Source organism: Rhinatrema bivittatum, chromosome 4, assembly GCF_901001135.1.
Source record: "Rhinatrema bivittatum chromosome 4, aRhiBiv1.1, whole genome shotgun sequence".
NCBI classification, from domain to species: Eukaryota; Metazoa; Chordata; class Amphibia; order Gymnophiona; family Rhinatrematidae; genus Rhinatrema; species Rhinatrema bivittatum.
The window spans coordinates 173,018,357-173,037,761 of NC_042618.1; the positions used below are offsets into that span (position 1 = coordinate 173,018,357).

The 19,405-nt window shown below is 49.8% G+C and overlaps 1 protein-coding gene and 1 long non-coding RNA gene across 3 annotated transcripts in view; one reads left to right on the forward strand and one right to left on the reverse strand.

The window, feature by feature from the left end:
* The window catches only part of DNAI2 (dynein axonemal intermediate chain 2), an 83,499-nt gene extending 81,934 nt beyond the window's left edge, over positions 1 to 1,565 (reverse strand). The window contains exon 1 of one of the 2 annotated variants that reach the window (XM_029599245.1): positions 1,468 to 1,565. The gene's annotated coding sequence lies outside the window, so the exon portion shown is untranslated. Of the gene's footprint in view, positions 1 to 1,409 lie in introns of both variants that reach the window. The other variant, XM_029599244.1, reaches the window with a different exon arrangement.
* LOC115090321 lies at positions 1,184 to 5,961 on the forward strand. The gene is made up of 3 exons (XR_003856370.1): positions 1,184 to 1,227; positions 5,122 to 5,451; positions 5,903 to 5,961. It is a non-coding gene; the product is annotated as an uncharacterized LOC115090321 (long non-coding RNA).
* Positions 5,962 to 19,405: the final 13,444 nt, after the last annotated feature.

The following is a 19,405-nucleotide window of genomic DNA, read 5'->3' on the forward strand; positions in this document are numbered from 1 at the left end:
ATATTGTGGGCGTATATTGGACACCCAGACATTTTTTTCTTTTTTTTAAATGATTCCGCTTTCTGTGGTCCCTCCTACTTAGCATCACGACGATACTTGTAGGAGGGATCACAGAAAGCAGGAATTTTGGGTTTTTTTACAACACGCCCTTGAGTGCGGCAGACATTTATGCCAGCCCTGAGAAATTTTTTTGCATCGCGGGGATTAGCTAATAGCCTCGATTGGATGCACGTTTTGGACGTGCTAACCCCCATTTTGCATCAAGGTTTATGGATGGGCATCCAAAACGTGTGTCAAATCGCGTGTTGAGCTGTGCGCTGCAGCCAGTGCATGGTATTGCATCAGCCAGACAATGTATTAGTGCAGTGCTTACCAAACACTTAGCCAGTGTGACCTTGTTTTAAAACTTGAAAATTCACATGACCATAGACAACTAAAAACAAAATAGTTGACGTCCACTCCTCCCCACCCTCTGGCCTGGAATGGAAAATCAGCAGTTTGTGCAGGGCCTGTGAGTCGATGTTTGCTTACATGCTTGGGACCCTTGCACAGGTTTCTGGTCTATCAGGAAGACCACGCAGGAGCAGGGAGCAGACCTGTCAATGCATATAGGTTGTAAGGTTCTGCACCTACTTCTGCTGAAGTCAAGAGTGGCTGGAGAGATAGAGGGCGGTGAATCAAAGATCCATGCGCAGGGAGTGGCACTGCTTCTTGTGACACCCCTCTCCCATCTACTGATTTTGTGCTTCCCCATATGGGGTCTCGACCCCCAGTCTGAGAACCACTGTATTAAATGAGAATATGTCTGATGGGGTCAACTCCTGCAAGCACTTTATAAATATATATATACACACCAATGTATTTTCTCTTTTCACTCTAACATGTTAATCTAATGTATATCACATTAAACTGTTGCAGATGGGCTGAAATAAACTGCACAATATGACAGTAATGCTGGCCCTGACATCACACATTTGAAAGAAATGCATCACAGCTGTACAAAAGTTGCCAAATGGCATAGTTTCATCACTGAATCACTTTTTGGTACTGAAATCTGGGAAAATCACTTGACCGCAGCATGGACTACTGACTTCCTTGCTTGAGCATGAAATACCATCATGGCACAATCCCAGGCCAAACATGACGTTTTATGCAAAGTGTCATCACAGTGCGTCAAGTGTGCCGACATCACCCTATCATTCTTCAAGCCGCTGCCAGAATCTATCGGTAGGTGTGCATCACTCTTAGCTCAGGAGCTAACGGACAGCCTCACTCTGCCGGTTTAATGCTCATCTCTTAACAACATGCACGCACCTTCTACCATAAGAAAGTGTGCTTGATAGAGTATAACACCTCGCTTCCCCCACCCCGCCCCCTTCCCTTTCTCACAATGCAGCTACCAGGCATACATAATAGGAAAATCAGAGGTGCAGCAGGCCCGGATTCCCGTTGCTTCGCCTATTTAACCTGTTCCCAGGGCCGCTCTCCGTCTTCTCTCTCTTCCCTTCTGGCGCCGAGCTCCTGCAAATCGCCGCACTCCGCTTGCAGCGCCTCGTTTACCGTTGCCTAGCAACGGGAAGCCCGGAAGCTTCCCCTGCGTGACGCATCCCGTCGCCGCTGCCATGTTTATGGTGGCGCGTCCCGTTCTCGCAGCTCTCCGGGGAAGTCGGGAAACAGACAGCGTTTCGGGATAGACAATGTCTTGAATTCCCGTTAGAGGCCAGAAATGTTGGGAGCGGGGAAAGCAATACTAGTCTTTTTAATCCTAGTCCGAAAGGTGCCGGAGCTCAAATGCTACAAAGGAGCAGTAGGGAAGTTTGAGATTGATGGCGACGTTCAGATGCCTGGAAAGTACAAACAATGCACAAGAAGCAAACCTTTTTCTTTGGGTAGGAAGTCCTAGAGTAAGAGGACATGTTAAGAGGATCTCGGTGATGGGTGGATACAACAGAACAGTCTCCCGGGCTAATAGGACAAAAATAGTAGAAGAATTCAAGACAGATAGGAGCCACCTAGGGGCCGATGTAATAAACTGCGCTAAAGCTGCGCCTGTGCTTGCGCGGGTTTTTGCACTTTTTTCTCACACTAGTCTTATGTATGCATGTAATAACCTATGGGCCGACGCTGTATGGTGCGCTTGGCTGAGCGCACCGTTAGCCCCCGTTTGGCCGCACATTTTCCACGTGCTATTTTTATCCCTTATACAGTAAGGGGTAATAGCGCATGGAAAACGCGCAGCCAACCCCCCCGAAACTAATAGCACCCGCAACATGCAAATGCATGTTCCCTGACGTACCCGGATCAGTCCAGACACCTGGGTTTTGCTTCCCCTCCAGCAGATGGAGACAGAGAAGTTTGGTTTTTTTTCAAACAACCCTGCCATTTATACCAAGGTGCCACTCACTGTCCCTCAGACTTACTCTGTCTCCAACAGATGGCGGAGGTGCAAACCCATAGTCTCTTCTGATTCTCTGCTGCAAGTTGATAGTGCAGGAGTGTAGTCAGGGTTTAGATTTATAATTAGGGAGCTGTATCTCTAAGTTTAAAAAAAAAACAAACTTCAAAACTGAAAGTAAGTGAAGGCTCACAAAACCACTGAAAGTCAGTGGTTTTGTGAGCCTTCCAGGGGGTTGCTAGGTCCTGAGGGGACCAACCCCCCCTGGTTGAGGCCGCTGCTAAGGGTTGAGGGATGATACCGGGGAGCCCAGCTCACTCACCCCCACAGGAGCAGGACCTGCCCTTCCAGAACCTGGGACAGCAAGCGGCAAGTTTACATCTCTTAAAAAAAACCAACAAAGTGTTTTGTTTTGTGCGCGCCGGCTCTCTGCGACCTGCTAGGGTTATCGGGGGGAGGGGGCTGCGTGGCTCATTTTTATTTTTATTTCGCAGTCTTGTTCTCTCTGTTTTTCCCGGCGGCTCTTCTATGCCTTTGGGCTCTTCTTGCCGCGCGTGCAGCTCATTGCGCTCGCGGCTGTCACGGGCAGGCCTCTGCTCTGAGTGTGTACAGGGGGGCGAGGGGCTATCCGTTTCAATTCGGGGGGGGGGGGGGGGGTCGCAGTCGGGCACCACACTCAGCAACGCGTGCAGAGACTAGTGATATGTTGGCAGGGGATCCGTTCCCACTGCGATGGGGGAGGGGATTTTACCCCCCTCGCTTTCCCCGCAACAAATTCCTGCCGGGGGGGGGGGGGGGGCGCTCTCTGCAGGGGCAGCCTCTCCAGTACTAGAGGATAGCCCTGAGTTACCCTCATTCTCAGATGCGGATCGATTGGATCCGGTGTTGAAGGATTTACGGAAGCTGGATGTCCGCAGGGCTCTGATGCGATACCTAGAGGTTACGAATCCCTTCCGTGTATCGGACCATCTCTTTGTGCTGTGGAGTGGTTTGAAAAGAGGTAGTATGGCCTCAAAGACTACGATTGCTCGATGGCTTAAAAAAGCTATCAGCTCAGCGTATTTACTGCATGGTAAGATGGTGCCGGTGGGACTTTGCACCCATTCTACTAGGTCGCAAGCCACTTCTTGGGCGGAGTGTCATCAAGTTTCACCCCAGGAAATTTGCAGGGCGGCTACTTGGAAATCTTTGCACACTTTTGCAAGGCATTACCGATTGGATGTTCAGGCTTCAGATTCCGGGGGATTTGGAGAAGGAGTGCTCAGAGTAGGCCTCTCTGGCTTCCACCCTAGGTAAGAACATAAGAACATAAGAAAATGCCATACTGGGTCAGACCAAGGGTCCATCAAGCCCAGCATCCTGTTTCCAATAGTGGCCAATCCAGGCCATAAGAACCTGGCAAGTACCCAAAAACTAAATGTATTCCATGTTACCATTGCTAATGGCAGTGGCTATTCTCTAAGTGAACTTAATAGCAGGTAATGGACTTCTCCTCCAAGAACTTATCCAATCCTTTTTTAAACACCGCTATACTAACTGCACTAACCACATCCTCTGGCAACAAATTCCAGAGTTTAATTGTGCGTTGAGTAAAAAAGAACTTTCTCCGATTAGTTTTAAATGTGCCCCATGCTAACTTCATGGAGAGCCCCTAGTCTTTCTACTATTCGAAAGAGTAAATAACCGATTCACATCTACCCGTTCTAGACCTCTCATGATTTTAAACACCTCTATCATGTCCCCCCTCAGTCGTCTCTTCTCCAAGCTGAAAAGTCCTAACCTCTTTAGTCTTTCCTCATAGGGAAGTTGTTCCATTCCCCTTATCATTTTGGTAGCCCTTCTCTGTACCTTCTTCATCGCAATTATATCTTTTTTGAGATGCGGCGACCAGAATTGTACACAGTATTCAAGGTGCGGTCTCACCATGGAGCGATACAGAGGCATTATGACATTTTCCGTTTTATTCACCATTCCCTTTCTAATAATTCCCAACATTATGTTTGCTTTTTTGACTGCCGCAGCACACTGTACCGACGATTTCAATGTGTTATCTACTATGACACCTAGATCTCTTTCTTGGGTTGTAGCACCTAATATGGAACCCAACATTGTGTAATTATAGCATGGGTTATTTTTCCCTATATGCATCACCTTGCACTTATTCACATTAAATTTCATCTGCCATTTGGATGCCCAATTTTCCAATCTCACAAGGTCTTCCTGCAATTTATCACAATCTGCTTGTGATTTAACTACTCTGAACAATTTTGTGTCATCTGCAAATTTGATTATCTCACTCATCGTATTTCTTTCCAGATCATTTATAAATATATTGAAAAGTAAGGGTCCCAATACAGATCCCTGAGGCACTCCACTGTCCACTCCCTTCCACTGAGAAAATTGCCCATTTAATCCTACTCTCTGTTTCCTGTCTTTTAGCCAGTTTGCAATCCACGAAAGGACATCACCACCCATCCCATGACTTTTTACTTTTCCTAGAAGCCTCTCATGAGGAACTTTGTCAAACGCCTTCTGAAAATCCAAGTATACTATATCTACCGGTTCACCTTTATCCACATGTTTATTAACTCCTTCAAAAAAGTGAAGCAGATTTGTGAGGCAAGACTTGCCCTGGGTAAAGCCATGCTGACTTTGTTCCATTAAACCATGTCTTTCTATATGTTCTGTGATTTTGATATTTAGAACACTTTCCACTATTTTTCCAGTTCTTCGACGCATCAGTGCTGTCCCCTATCAATTGCAACTTCCTGCCTCTATGGGAATCCATAACATGTTCCACATGTCACTGCTAAAACCATTGGTTCTGTCCTGGCCTTCCCGAAAGCCTCCTCCGCCTACTCAACACGCTGCTGAGCCCAAGAACACCCTACAGATGAAGGTCGTCTTAGATGTTCGGCGTCATAGAGGTCATTGGGAATATCTTCTGTCGGAGGAGGGCTTCGGTCCGGAAGAGAAATCCTGGGAGCCCTCCCACCACATCTACGACAAAGATCTCCTTGCTGCCTTCCATCAGTCATCCTGAGAAGCCCAGGCCGGTAAGGGGGAGGCCTAGAAGGGGGGGTACTCTTGCGCTTCCCGGCCGTGTTGGTGCCGCGGCCGGGCCTGCTCACCTGGCGTGCCCTTCTACTAGCTCCTCCTCACTTGCGGCCTCCGCCAGCGCTGCTAGTCTGCGGCGTCCCCAGACGTCTCCAGGCCCATCGGGGCCTTCTCTCTCACAGCACTCCTCGCGTCGGGGTTTGGAGTTCTCCACAGCGTCAGCCCCGCCCCCTAGCTTGCGCGTGCGGAATTCCTGGACATTTAAAGGGCCAAGTGCGGGAAACCCATCTGCGGCACACCCCGATGATGTCACCTGAGCCCTGTATATAAGCAGGGATCAGACTACTGCTCTTTGCCTTGGCAATCAGGTCAACACTATTGGTGTGATAGTTTGCCTCTGTTCCAAGTGTCTCTTGTTCCAGTGTCTCCTTGTTCCTGTGTCCTTTCCAGGTAGTACCTATTCGGACTGACTTCTTGGTACTGACCTCTGCCTGCCTGACCATTCTACTGTCTGCCATCTGGAACTGACCACTGCCTGCCTGACCATTCTCCTGTCTGCCGCCTGGAACCGACCCTCGCTTGCCTCGACAATGCACGGACTGATTCTGGTATTGGCCCTCGCTTTGTCTGACCTCTCTTGGACTGATACTCTGGCTCTGACCCTTGCGCTTCACTCGGACACTCTTCTGGCTCCCGGTGACCTTCGGGCCAATGGACTTGGATAACAACCACGGCTTCCACATGGCTAGACCTGCAGGTGCTGCCTGTCTTGTCTGGAGGACCTCTCTGAACTGTTGCCTTTCCGAAGTCTCCGGAGCTTCCGGTTCAGGTCTAGCTTCTCCACTCTGCATCAGCCACGCACCCTTGCTCGTGGTGGGAACACCTCTCCGATACCTCTCCGGGAGACAACCGGAGGCCTACCTAAGTCCAGGCGGTCCGGGTACCCAAGGGCTCAACCTGCAGAAACCCCAGACTGTTATTGGTGAAGCTCCAGCTAGCCTCTGTCTCCTTGTGTGCTCCGCCTCCTGGTGGCAGGCATTCTCTGGGTCCGACCAGAGAGCCGTACCAATCCTACCCCAGGCCAAGGGTCCACCTTCAGCGCAACACAATGTAGTATGAATGTGTTTTTATTGATACATTTACCGTGTATTTAGAAAGCATTCAGACTCCATCACTTTTTTCACATTTTGTTACTTTACAGCCTTATTGTAAAATGGATAATATGCAATTTTCCTTCAATCTACACATTCAGGTTTGTAGAAATTTGTGCAAATTAATTAAAAAAAAACCTGACATATCACATTTACATAAGTATTCAGACCTTTACTAAGTACTTTGTGAGGTATCTTTTGCAGCAATTATAGCCTCAAGTCTTCTTGGGTATGGTGCTACAAACTTGGCACACCTAGATTTGGGATTTTCTCCCAATCTTCTCTGCAGATCCTCTCAAGCTCAGTCAGATTGGATGAGGAGCATTGATGCACAACTATTTTCAGGTCTCGCAGAGATGTTTGATTGGGTTCAAGTCCAGGCTATAGCTGGGCCACTCAAGGACATTCACAGGCTTGTCTCAACGCCACTCCTATGTTGGCTCTCTGCTTAGGGTCATTGTCCTCTTGGAAGGTGAATCGTAGCCCCAGGCTGAGGTCCAGAGCATTCTAGAGCAGGTTTCCATCAAGGATCTCTCAGTACTTTGCTCCATTCATCTTTCCATCGATCCTGACTAGGGTCCCAGTTCCTGCAGCTGAAAAAAATCCCCACAGCATGATGCTGCTACCACCATGCTTCCCTGTAGGGATGGTATTTCCTAGGTGGTGACCAATGCTTGGTTTCCTCCAAAGATGACACTTGGCATTTAGGCCAAAGAATTCAATCTTGGATTCATCACAACAGATAATCTTGTTTCTCATGCTCCGAGAGTCCTTTAAGTGCCTTTTGGCAAACTCCAAGCAGGCTGTCATGTGCCTTTACTGAGGAGTGGCCTCTATCTGGCCACTCTACCATAAAGGCATGATTGGTGGAGTGCTGCAGCGATTGTTGTCCTTCTGGAAAGTTCTCCCATCTCCACAGCTGTGAGAAGTGACCAAGAATGGCGGTATATTATATCCTAGAACACACACACAATCTTGTAAAAGCAAACCTCAGTTTACTAAATATTGTAAAAAAGATCAAAAGTGAATATCAGTAATAAGCTTTCCATGCACACTGGCATTCTGCCCAGGGGCTCTGTCCTGGGGGGGGGGGGGCTAATCTCACAGAGGTCTACACTGGGAGCTACCTGAGGAGCTTATTGCCTGCGTGTACACAGGACTACCTCGGGGACTTACCCAATATAAAACACACACAATTACTGGGATTATACCAGGGGGCTTGAACCCAGGAGCTTATTCCCTACACAAATAGCCACACACAATTATGGGGATTATACTAGAGGGGGCTTGAACCCAGGAGCTTATTCCCTCCACAAACTTTGATTCAGTACATCACAGTTCCAGGTACTTAAGAAAGTAAATTACTTGAGCAATAGGAGGATAGAACAAATAAAATCATATCATACAAAAGAAGTAATTGTAGATAATAACAAGTGCTATACAGATATATAAAGCTTACATGTTTCCAAAGGATTAGCCTGTGCTATCACGTCCAGAGGGCGCTCTCTATCTCTCTCTCAGTGTTATTTTCCTTATACACTACAATGCTTGGGAAAGCAGTGATGTTCCCTTCCTCTAAGTTCTTATCAAATTTCAGGCGCAGCAGCTGTGTGGCCTTCATTCTCTCTCAGGCTTTAGTATAAGTTAATTGCTTGCTTTCTCATCATAGACCTACTGGAATAACTAAAATGAACAGACTCTTGCCTGTTTGTAAACATTTCACAGTGCAAAACAGAAAATAGGAGTTCACTCAGAGGTTGGCCTGTGACCTTCAAACTAGTCTGTGTCTGGGTGAAAACTCTGAATTCATATATAGCCTAACCTCTACATACATTCTCAGCAAAAGTACTAAAAATGACTCTGACATAAGCACACAGCATCACAATAAGCATTATATAGATAAATCAAGACAAAGTTATTGAAATAAAGATAGAAATTTAAATAAGGAGCTTATATTGGAAATACTTTCTTCCTAGGCCTTCCTTTCTATGAGATAGTATTTTTCCGAAAAAACAAAAGGCTATTTGAGTTTGGGAACTCCACAAACCAGCTCCTTGCTCTTTGTCCGTGGGCTATTCACTGTTACATGTAGCTTCTTTTATATCTCATTTTCTGGCTTTAATCCAGAATCTGCAAGTGTTAAATGTTTCAGTTTGCCCTCATATAGCTCTGACATTGTTTATGGCCAGGCCGGCTACAACTCGTTATGCTATGGCCAGTTAAGACTCAAAGTTACAATAGGATTCATAGCCCAGCAATGGCTATTAAGGGAAGTATCCTGTGCTAGTCTCTAAACACTGGCCTTCAGCAGAGTTATCTCTTAGAAAAACAAATTTCTTCCTCCTTATCTTTTAGCTCATTAATACCACACAGTCTAACTAGAGAGAAAAAACAAAAGACAAAGTCAGTGTGCTGTTTTCATGCCTTAATGATCCTTAGGCTAAGTTATGTGTAATATATATATTGTATATTGGACCTAGGCTTTAAATAAAAATGATATGTGCGTACCTAAATGGTATATCTGTCAGAGAACCCTAAAAAAGGGTAAGTAACACCACTAATATTTTAAAAGATTTGAAAGATACTTAATGTAGCAAGATTTATTATATAATGGCAAAGAATATTGAAACTATTGAAAACATAAAATTGGCACAATAACAAATATGCGCATATATTTATCATCTGTCCTAATCAATCATTCCTCATTCACACCACTTCTAAACTCTCTATAGTGTTATGCATATATAGTGTACATAGATATCTACATAAAACATTGTCAAAATATGTACAGAGTGCTAGTAATGAAACATAAATCACTTGCAATAGAGCTGGACTTAGTGAATTGTAAATGAGTCAGATGGATGATGCTGTCTTTAAAAAGGGGATATAGTTGAACCACAGTCTACAAAAAAGGATACTTTGTAATTGTTTCACAGGAGCGTTGTTGCAATGATGATTATGGTTTGTATGTAGTCTCTGTTATACTTCTGCTTTATCCTGTGTTCTTTCTGTCCCTACAAAGGCCTCTGTTTCGCCATGGAAACAGCTTCTTCAGGGAAAAATATGGTTCATAATTATTCTTGCAATGATACAATGGACTGTATTGAGTGAAGAAAAGTTGATCTCTTGTTGTTGATTCTACTTTACTGATTTTGCCAATTCAGTGTCTCAAGACTTCAACTGTTAATTAACAGCTTGCTAAATGCAGCATAATCCTCTGTGGATTTTTAATGTCTTGTTAGCATGTTGGAAGCCTTTACTTGTCTTTTAGCTGGAGCTATATCTGGAGCAGATTTCAATGACTTCTTGCAGTCCAAATCCTGTGCTATTTATAGATCCACATTTATCAGTTTATTGGTGATTGCTTGGGTCCACTATTAACCCCACCTTTGTGTACAATAATTGTTCCAATCTGCTTCAATAACGTCCTGAATAATTGTCCCACAACAGCGGAACTCTGGAGCTCTGTCAGAGTGACCATTGGGTTCTTGGTCACCTCCCTGACTAAGGCCCTTCTTACTCGATTGCTTGGTTTGGGTGGGTGGCCAGCTCCAGGAAGAGACCTGGTGGTTCCGAACTTCTTCCATTTAAGAATGATGATGGCCACTTTGTTATTCGTGACCTTCAATGCTGCAGCAATTTTCTTGTACCCTTCCCCAGATCTGTGCCTTGACCCAGTCCTGTTATGGAGGTCTACAGACAATTCCTTCAATGTCATGGCTTTGATTTTGCTCTGACATGAGAGACTTTTATGGACAGGTGTGCGCCTTTCCAAATCATGTCCAATCAATTGAATTTACCACAGGTGGACTCCAAGTTGGAGAAACATCTCAAGGATGATCAATGGAAACAGGATGCACCTGAGCTCACTTTTGAGTGTCATAGCAAAGGGTCTGAATACTTATGTAAATGTGATAATTCAGTTTCTTTTTTAAAATTAATTTGCACATATTTCTACAAACCTGAGTTTTCTTTGTCATTATGGGATAGTGTGTGTAGATTGCAAATGTTCAGATTACTTACCTGGTAATCTTGTTTTCCTTAGTGTAGACAGATGGACTCAGGACAAATGGGATAGTATCCGCGTGCTAGCAGTTGGAGACGGATCTGACGTCAGCACAGGGGCGTGTATATATCCCCACAGGAAGCGCAGCTGTTCAGTAATCTTCCTTGCAAAAGCTGTTAGGGATGTGTGTACTGACGCTCAATGAAAAGTAAAGAAAAAAGTGAAAACAGGCCTCCCCTGACCGATTGACAGTGGCCGGAGACCGCCAGCCTTCCCAACCGGAAGGCGTGGATATAGGCAGAGTGTACGCTCTTAGGAACACAAAAGTCAAAGGCGTACCCGGAATCAGTGAAACCCATGGACACAGGCAGCTGGGCGGGATGCTGAGTCCATCTGTCTACACTAAGGAAAACAAGATTACCAGGTAAGTAATCTGAACATTTCCTGGCGTGTAGCCAGATGGACTCAGGACAAATGGGATGTACCAAAGCTTTACACCCCGCCTGGGCGGGAGGCTGCCTGAGGACCATGCAGTACCGCCCTCGCAAAGGCCGAGTCCTCCCTGGCCTGGACATCCAGACGGTAGAACCGAGAAAAGGTATGGAGGGAGGACCATGTCGCCGCTTTACAGATGTCCGCCGGTGACAGCATCCGGGATTCAGCCCAAGACGCCGCTTGGGCTCTGGTAGAATGAGCCTTAACCTGTAGAGGCGGAGCCTTCCCAGCCGCCACGTAGGCGGCTCTGACCACGTCTTTAATCCAGCGGGCAATGGTGGGCCGAGAGGCCGCTTCACCTTGCTTCTTCCCGCTGTGTAGGACGAACAGATGGTCTGTCTTCCGCAGGTCTTGAGTCATTGTCAGATACCTGGGCAGCAATCTGCCGAGGTCGAGATGGCGTAATAAACGGCCTTCTTCAGATTTCTTCAAACCTACCGTGGTAGGCAAGGATATGGTTTGGTTAAGATGAAACTGTGAAACCACTTTAGGGAGAAAGGAGGGAACCGTCCGAAGATGGATAGACTCCGAAGTGATACGTAGAAAGGGGTCACGGCAGGACAGCGCCTGTAGTTCAGAGACGCGGCGTGCGGAGCATACGGCCAGCAGGAATACCAACTTCAGGGTTAGAGACCGTAGAGACAAGCCCCGAAGGGGTCGGAAGGTGGATCCCGCAAGGAAATCCAGAACCAGATTAAGGTTCCAGAAGGGTATAGGCCACTTTAGTGGCGGACGAATATGCTTGACGCCTTGCAGGAAACGAGAAACATCAGGGTGCTTGGCGATAGTCTTGCCACCTCTCCTGGGTCCATAGCACGATAGTGCCGCTACCTGAACCTTGATGGAGCTGAGGGAGAGACCCTTCTGAAGCCCATCCTGCAAGAAATCCAACACAATAGGAATAGTGGCGGCATGTGGACTGGTGCCATGAGAGTCGCACCATGCTTCAAAGATTCTCCAGATCCGTACGTAGGTGAGGGAAGTGGAAAACTTGCGAGCCCGGAGGAGTGTAGTAATCACAGGCCCCGAGTAACCCTTTTTCTTCAGTCGAGCCCTCTCAATGGCCAGACCGTAAGAGAGAACTGAGCCGGATCCTCGTGCAGAATGGGACCTTGACGTAGAAGGTCCCGGAGAGGAGGCAGGGGGAGAGGCTCCCCTGCCAGCAGGCGTCTGAGGTCCGCGTACCAGGGTCTTCTCGGCCAGTCCGGGGCCACCAGAAGAACTAGGCCCTGGTGTGACCGAATCCTGTGGATGAGGGCACCCAGTAGAGGCCACGGGGGAAAGGCATATAGAAGAGTCCCCGGAGGCCACGGCTGGACCAGAGCATCGATGCCGTGCGAGCACGGGTCGCGCCTGCGGCTGAAGTATCTGGGTACCTGAGCATTGGACTTGTCTGCCAGTAAATCCATGGCCGGGATCCCCCAGTGATCGACAATCATCTGGAAAGCTGTGGGGGACAGCTGCCACTCGCCTGGATTCAGGCGTCCCCTGCTGAGGAAGTCTGCTGTGGTATTGTCCTTCCCGGCAATGTGGACGGCGGAGATGTCCCGCAGATTCGCCTCTGCCCAAACCATGAGTGGGGCGATTTCCAGAGATACCTGTCGGCTTCTGGTTCCGCCCTGACGGTTGATGTAGGCCACCGTGGTGGCGTTGTCGGACATCACCCTGACAGCTCTGTGCCGCAGCGCGAAACGAAGGCAGGCCAGTCTGACTGCCCGGGCTTCCAGGCGATTGATGTTCCATGTGGACTCCTCCCTGTTCCAACGCCCTTGCGCAGTGAGTTCTTTGCAATGTGCTCCCCAGCCGCTGAGGCTGGCATCCGTGGTGAGCAAGATCCACGTGGGCGAGGACATCCGCGACCCCCTGCTCAGGTGGTCGGACCGCAACCACCACCGCAGCTGGGTCCGAACATGGACCGGCAGAGGGAGGCGCGTGGAATAGGCTCGGTGATGGGGGCTCCAGCGAGAGAGCAGGGAATGCTGTAGTGGTCTCATATGGGCTCGTGCCCAAGGCACCACGTCCAGAGTGGAGGCCATGAGACCCAGAACTTGCAGATAATCCCAAGCTAACGGCCGACTGGTTCCCAACAGATACTGGATACGCTGCCGAAGTTTCAACTGTCTCTTGGACGTAAGACTGACCGTGTCCGCCCGAGTGTCGAACCTTACCCCCAGATATTCTATGGACTGGGAAGGCTGTAGGCAGCTCTTGCTGAGGTTGATGACCCAGCCCAAGCTTTCCAGAAGGGCGATCACCCTGTCGGTTGTCCGCAGGCTCTCCGCTCGGGACTTCGCCCTGATCAACCAGTCGTCTAGGTAGGGATGGACCAAGATCCCGTCCCGCCTGAGTGCCGCCGCCACAACCACGATCACCTTGGTGAATGTCCTCGGGGAGGTGGCCAACCCGAAGGGGAGAGCTCGAAACTGGAAGTGGCGGTCCAGAACCTTGAAGCGGAGGAAGCGCTGATGATCCGGATGTATCGGAATATGAAGATAGGCTTCGGACAGGTCTAATGCCGTGAGGAACTCTCCGGGCTGGACTGCGGCTTTGACGGAGCGCAGAGTTTCCATGCGAAACCTCGGCACCCGTAAGTACCGATTGAGGGATTTGAGGTCCAGCACAGGCCGAAAAGTGCCCCCTTTCTTGGGTACTATGAAATAAATGGAATAGTGTCCAGAATTCACTTCCCAGGCAGGCACTGGGAGGATGGCGTTCAAGGTCAGGAGCCTCGTCAGGGTGGCCGCCAATGCTGCCTTCTTGAGCGGGGAACATGAAGACTCCACAAACTTGTCCGGAGGAAGATGATGAAAGTCCAGATAATACCCCTCTCGGATAACTGCGAGGACCCACTGGTCCGACGTGATCTCGACCCATCTGGGGTAGAAGAGGGTCAACCTGCCCCCTATGGCTTCGTCCCCCAGATGAATCGGCAAATTCTCATTGTGGGATGCGACCGGGACCCCCGCCCGGCCCGTTCCCCCGTCTGCTCAGCCTGGACCGAAAGGACTGATTCCTGGCCGGAGGACGCGGCGTCTGGTAGCGCCCTCTATATGGAACAAATCGCTGTGAACCCCTGCCCCTGGAGGGCCGGGGACCGGAGCGCTGTCCCCTCCTGGACCGGTCTTCTGGTAGGCGAGGCACAGGAGAGGCACCCCAGGAAGCGACAAGCTTATCAAGGTCACTGCCAAACAGAAACGAGCCCTGAAAAGGCAATTTGGTGAGGCGAGACTTGGAAGGGGCATCAGCGGACCATGGCTGGATCCATAGGTGTCTCCTGGCGGCCACGGAAGACGAGATCCCCTTAGCCGTGGTTCGAACCAAATCCGATGCGGCATCGGTGAGGAAGGAAAGAGCGGGCTCCATGTCAGCCGCCGGAGCGTTGTTCCGGACCTGAGACAAGCAGGCACGAGTGACCACCGTGCAACAGGCCGCAATCCTCAAAGAAAGAGCTGCCACCTCAAAATTTTGCTTCAGAATGGCGTCCATCCGCCTGTCCTGGGGCTCCCTGAGGGCCAAACCCCCTTCCACAGGAATGGTAGTGCGCTTGACCACAGCGCTAATTAAGGCGTCCACCTGAGGGCATGCCAGGAGGTCCTGGAGAGCCGGTGCCAATGGGTACATGCCTTTCAGGGCCCGGCCCCCTTGAAAGGAGGCCGCCGGTGCTGCCCATTCCAAATCAATGAGTTGCTGAGCTGCCTGCAAGAAAGGAAAATGGCGGGCTGTAGGACGAAGACCTTCCAGCAGGGGGTTCTGCGCAGAAGGAATCGAAGCACTGGGTCCAGTGATCTCCAACTCCGCCAGACACTGAGACACGAGGTCCGAGAGGTCCTCCTTAGGGAAAAAGCGCCGCATAGTCCGGTATGGCGCAATCCCCGGGGGGAGGTCCCCTTCGTCCGGGAGTTCGGACTCGTCCGGTGAAACCTCCAGGTCCGAGTGATCGGGACTGTCCAATAGCGGGAGGTCCCGCTCCCGAGAAGGCTGCGAGGGTCCCGGAACCGGATCCCTAGAGGCTGCCATCATGGCGGCAGCCGCAGTATGCGCCGGAGACGCCGCCCCCGCAGGAACCGCAGCAACCGCCGGAAGAACAGGTGCAGCAAGGACCGTAGGGGCAGGACGCGAAGCCGTCTGCATCTGGACAAAGGCATGAATTCCCTGAAAAAGATCCACCCAGGAAATGGAAGCCGCCTCAAAACGCCGGGGTACCAGATCCCCCGGGATTCCCGAGCGGTCGAGACCGCCTCCCAAATCCGGGGTAGCCGCAGGTGAACTATCAAAAAACTGTGGCTGAGATTGGTCCTGGCCGGAGGGTCCCCCGGCCGCCGCACATTGGGTACACAGGGAGTCGGGGTCAGTACCGCGCGTGGCACGAAGGTGGCACGCGGAGCAGAGGCCCAGAGCTGAAACGTCTAGGGCAAGTGGCGGCGCAGCTGCGGCCGCGGCTGCGAGCTGATCCATGAGCAGAATATAGCAAGCGTGCGCTTCCTATGCGGCAGCAATAGGCGCAGGCTAGAACAGGCGCACAATAGCAATAGGATGCGGCAGCAATAGGCGCTGAGCAAAACAAGCGCACAATAGCAATAGGAAGCGGCAGCAATAGGCGCTGAGCAAAACAAGCGCACAATAGCAATAGGAAGCGGCAGCAATAGGCGCTGAGTAGGAACAGGCGCCCAATAGGAAGAGTATGCGACAGCAATAGGCGCTGAAAAAACAGCCGCACAATACGAAGCAGGTAGCAATATACACCTAAGGGCAGTCAATAGGCATACAGCAGCAATATGCGGCACATACTCACAGTGGTAGCCAAGAAGCAAGAACAAGGAGGAGAGGAGAAAAAAAAAAAAATAAAAATAAAAGCCGCGCCCATTACAGGCGCGGAATACCTGAGTAAGGCCACAAATGGCGTCCTCCACGGCTTGCCACGCCGCCGGTCCTCTAGATAGCGGAGACCTGGGTGAAGAGACGTACGCCGTACCAAATCTGCAGCGCTGCCGGGCAGGATCACAGGCGGTCTCCGGCTGCGAGGGGAAAGGGCCGATACCTTTCACCGCCGCGGTTGAGGCACTGCACCCGCTACCTCGTCCACGCCGGGAGCGAGGGCCTCGGCTGAACCGAGGACTTACACCTCCGGGGGACCACGGGAGTCACCCCGGGAAGCTCAACTGGGGGGCACGGCCAGAACGGCCCCTGAGGAGCGCGGGGCTCAAAAAGGTGTTGAAGAAAGGTAAAGTAGAATCTAGAAGAGAAGAAAACAAAAATGAAAGTAGTCTTGGAAAGCACGCTGAACCAGCGTGCAGGCACTCCAAACTGCTTTGGAGACGGAAATTACTGAACAGCTGCGCTTCCTGTGGGGATATATACACGCCCCTGTGCTGACGTCAGATCCGTCTCCAACTGCTAGCACGCGGATACTATCCCATTTGTCCTGAGTCCATCTGGCTACACGCCAGGAAATTATCCATTTTAGAATAAGGCTGTAATGTAACAAAATGTGGAAAAAGTGAAGGGATCTGAATCTTTCTGAATGCACTGTAGGTATGACTAAGATAATTTTTTGCAATATTTTTCCAAAAATTCACAGATGACACATAAGTGAATAAGCTTGTGTGGGAAACAGGTCGGGGCTGTGTGGTGGTGCACAGGCCCCATAGTGATTTTAAGTTTCTGTAGTTCTTGCTGCTGCACAAAGATCTACAACATTGCAGCCCGAGCAGCATAGAAGGGAGGAGAGAAGGGAGAGGGAGGGGCCTGCCACTCTGCACAGGGTGAAAGGGAGATAAAAGGGACTGCTGCTGGGCAGGAGGGGGCCAGGGGGGCTGCAGTTGGTCAAAGAGTTGGTGAGGAAGAGGGAGCTGATTCTGGACAGGCTGTGGTGAGGTAGAGGGTAGAGATGTGAATCGTGTGATCCATAGTCTTAACGATCTATTTTGGCTGGGGGGGGGGGGGGGGGAGGGAGGGAATCGGATCGTCGCGGTTTTGTTTTTTTAAATATCGTGTAAATCGGGGGAGGGCGGGAAAACCGGCACACTAAAACAACCCTAAAACCCACCCCGACCCTTTGAAATAAATCCCCCACCCTCCCGAACCCCCCAAAATGTCTTAAATTACCTGGGGTCCAGTGGGGGGGTCCCGGTGTGATCTTCCACTCTCAGGCCACGGGTGCGTTGATAGAAATGGCGCCGGCGCTACCTTTGCCCATGCAAAGTGTACTCCCTCCGACTTAATATCATAGCGATATTAAGTCTGAGGCCCCAAAAATAAAAAAAATAAAAATAAAAATCTGCCCATGACCCGCAGGTTGGAAAACGGACGCTCAGCTTTGCTGGTGTCCATTTTCCGAATCCGTGGCTGTCAGCGGGTTTGACAACAGACGCCAGTAAAATTAAGCATCGGCTGTCAGACCTGCTGACAGCCGCCACTTCTGCCAATAAGGAGGTGCTAGGGACGAGCTAGTGTCCCTAGCACCTCCTTATTAGGGAGGCCCAAGCACATGATCCCTACATAGTAGGTTGCTTTGCTGGACACCCCTGCAGAAAGGCTATTTGTATTTTCCCACCCTTTTTCAGTTTTTTGTAAACCGGCGTGATGTTCGCACGAATGTCACTATAAAAAAGTTAATAAATAAATAAAAATAAAAGGGGTGTAAGGTCCTGGAAACATTTCACAGGAGGAGGATGGATCTATATCACAGTCTATAGGCCCAACCTTGCTATCTCCAACCTCTCTCGGGGAACCTTCTGCCCTTTGAAACAAAGGAGAACTGACCATTGTCTCACCTCCCCCTCCAGTGACACCATAGGCTGAGGGGGTGTCCCAACATGGGCAAAAGCTATAGTAGTCAAATTGCTTTGAGCATCTAAACAGCACCGACACCAACGAAGAGAGAGTGAGGACTGAATTGCAATCAGACGGCAAGCCTCACAGTTAGCAAGGTGCTTGGACCTGTTCGTCCCTGGCGCCTAGCTCTCCTGAACTTCAGCTCTAGGTGGTCTCCTGTGTGCACACCAATGCCACCTAGGCGTACACACAAACCCCTCCAGGACGCATGCAAATATGCACTCAAGACTAGATTGTGGTTGTACATGCACCAGTACATGTGCAAATACATGCTCATATAGGCCATGGTTGCACACTAACAAGTTGCTGCACAAGTATGTGATCAAGTTTAGGCTGCAGTCTTATGTGCACAAGTACCCTCGCAAATACGTGCTCAAGTATAGGTCACAGACGTACATGCTCAAATCTAGGCCATGGCCTTCTGCACACAGGTCTCTGCACATGCAACCACTATGCGGCGAGAATGCATGCACACATGGAAAGAACCGCTGCAGTGGCCTACCACACGGCTAAGTAAAGCCTGCCTGCACCTTCAACGCATTTAGGCCCGGATCCATTTAACATCCGGCACCGAAAATCATCAGCCTGAAGAGCTTCTCAACAACTCAGGCCTCTTGACTGCCCAAGAATCCATGGAGACGAGTCAAAAGCCAGCATCTCTGTAAACACTTTGTATATAAGCAAATTAAAATCAGCAGAAGACCTCTACTCCTCCTCAGTGCAAGTGCCTCTCTGTACCACTGTGGGACAGGGAACTGCCGGCGATAGTTGAGGAGGGGATTCCTCTGCCTCTCCCGTCAATGCTGCTAGGGAATCTAAAATGGCCACCATTTCCGCACTGACGGGGAAAACCTCACTGCTAGACCCTGTCATCCATGCGGCTTTTTCTACTGGTGCGGCCATGCTTGATGTGGACCCTTGAATGCTTTGGCTGCACGCATACGCTGCCCCTCCCTGCACCCATGGCACCACCAGGGGAACAGTCCCTCAGCACCACCCGGTCTCCTCTGCAGGCAGAGAAGCTACTGAAAAACCTCATTGCTGAGCTGCCCGAGCTGCTAAGGTAGCTTCCCCGCCCCCCAGAACCTCACTGCTGTACAGATTCCTCTATATAGTTCTTTGGTTTGGTTTTTTTAAACGCTCTGGGAACAAATAGAAACCCATACTTTCCTTTGGTGCAGAGGTTCAGGCCACATGGCAGATCAGAAAAAAAGCCAGACCTTTTTTTTTTCTTCAAAACTTACAATACCTACTCCCTACAATGGAAAACAGAGCTGCTAGCAGAAAAAAAACAACCCACCAAATTAAAAAAAGGGACGGACTAAAAGAAAACAGCCACCCTGAGCCTGTAGCTGCCTCATGAAGGGGAGGGATCTGGACCACCAGATTTACACCCCACAGAGGAAAGGAGCGAACGTACAAAAGGGTCACCAACCCCCAGCTCGTCTACCTTGACCAGACAGGGAA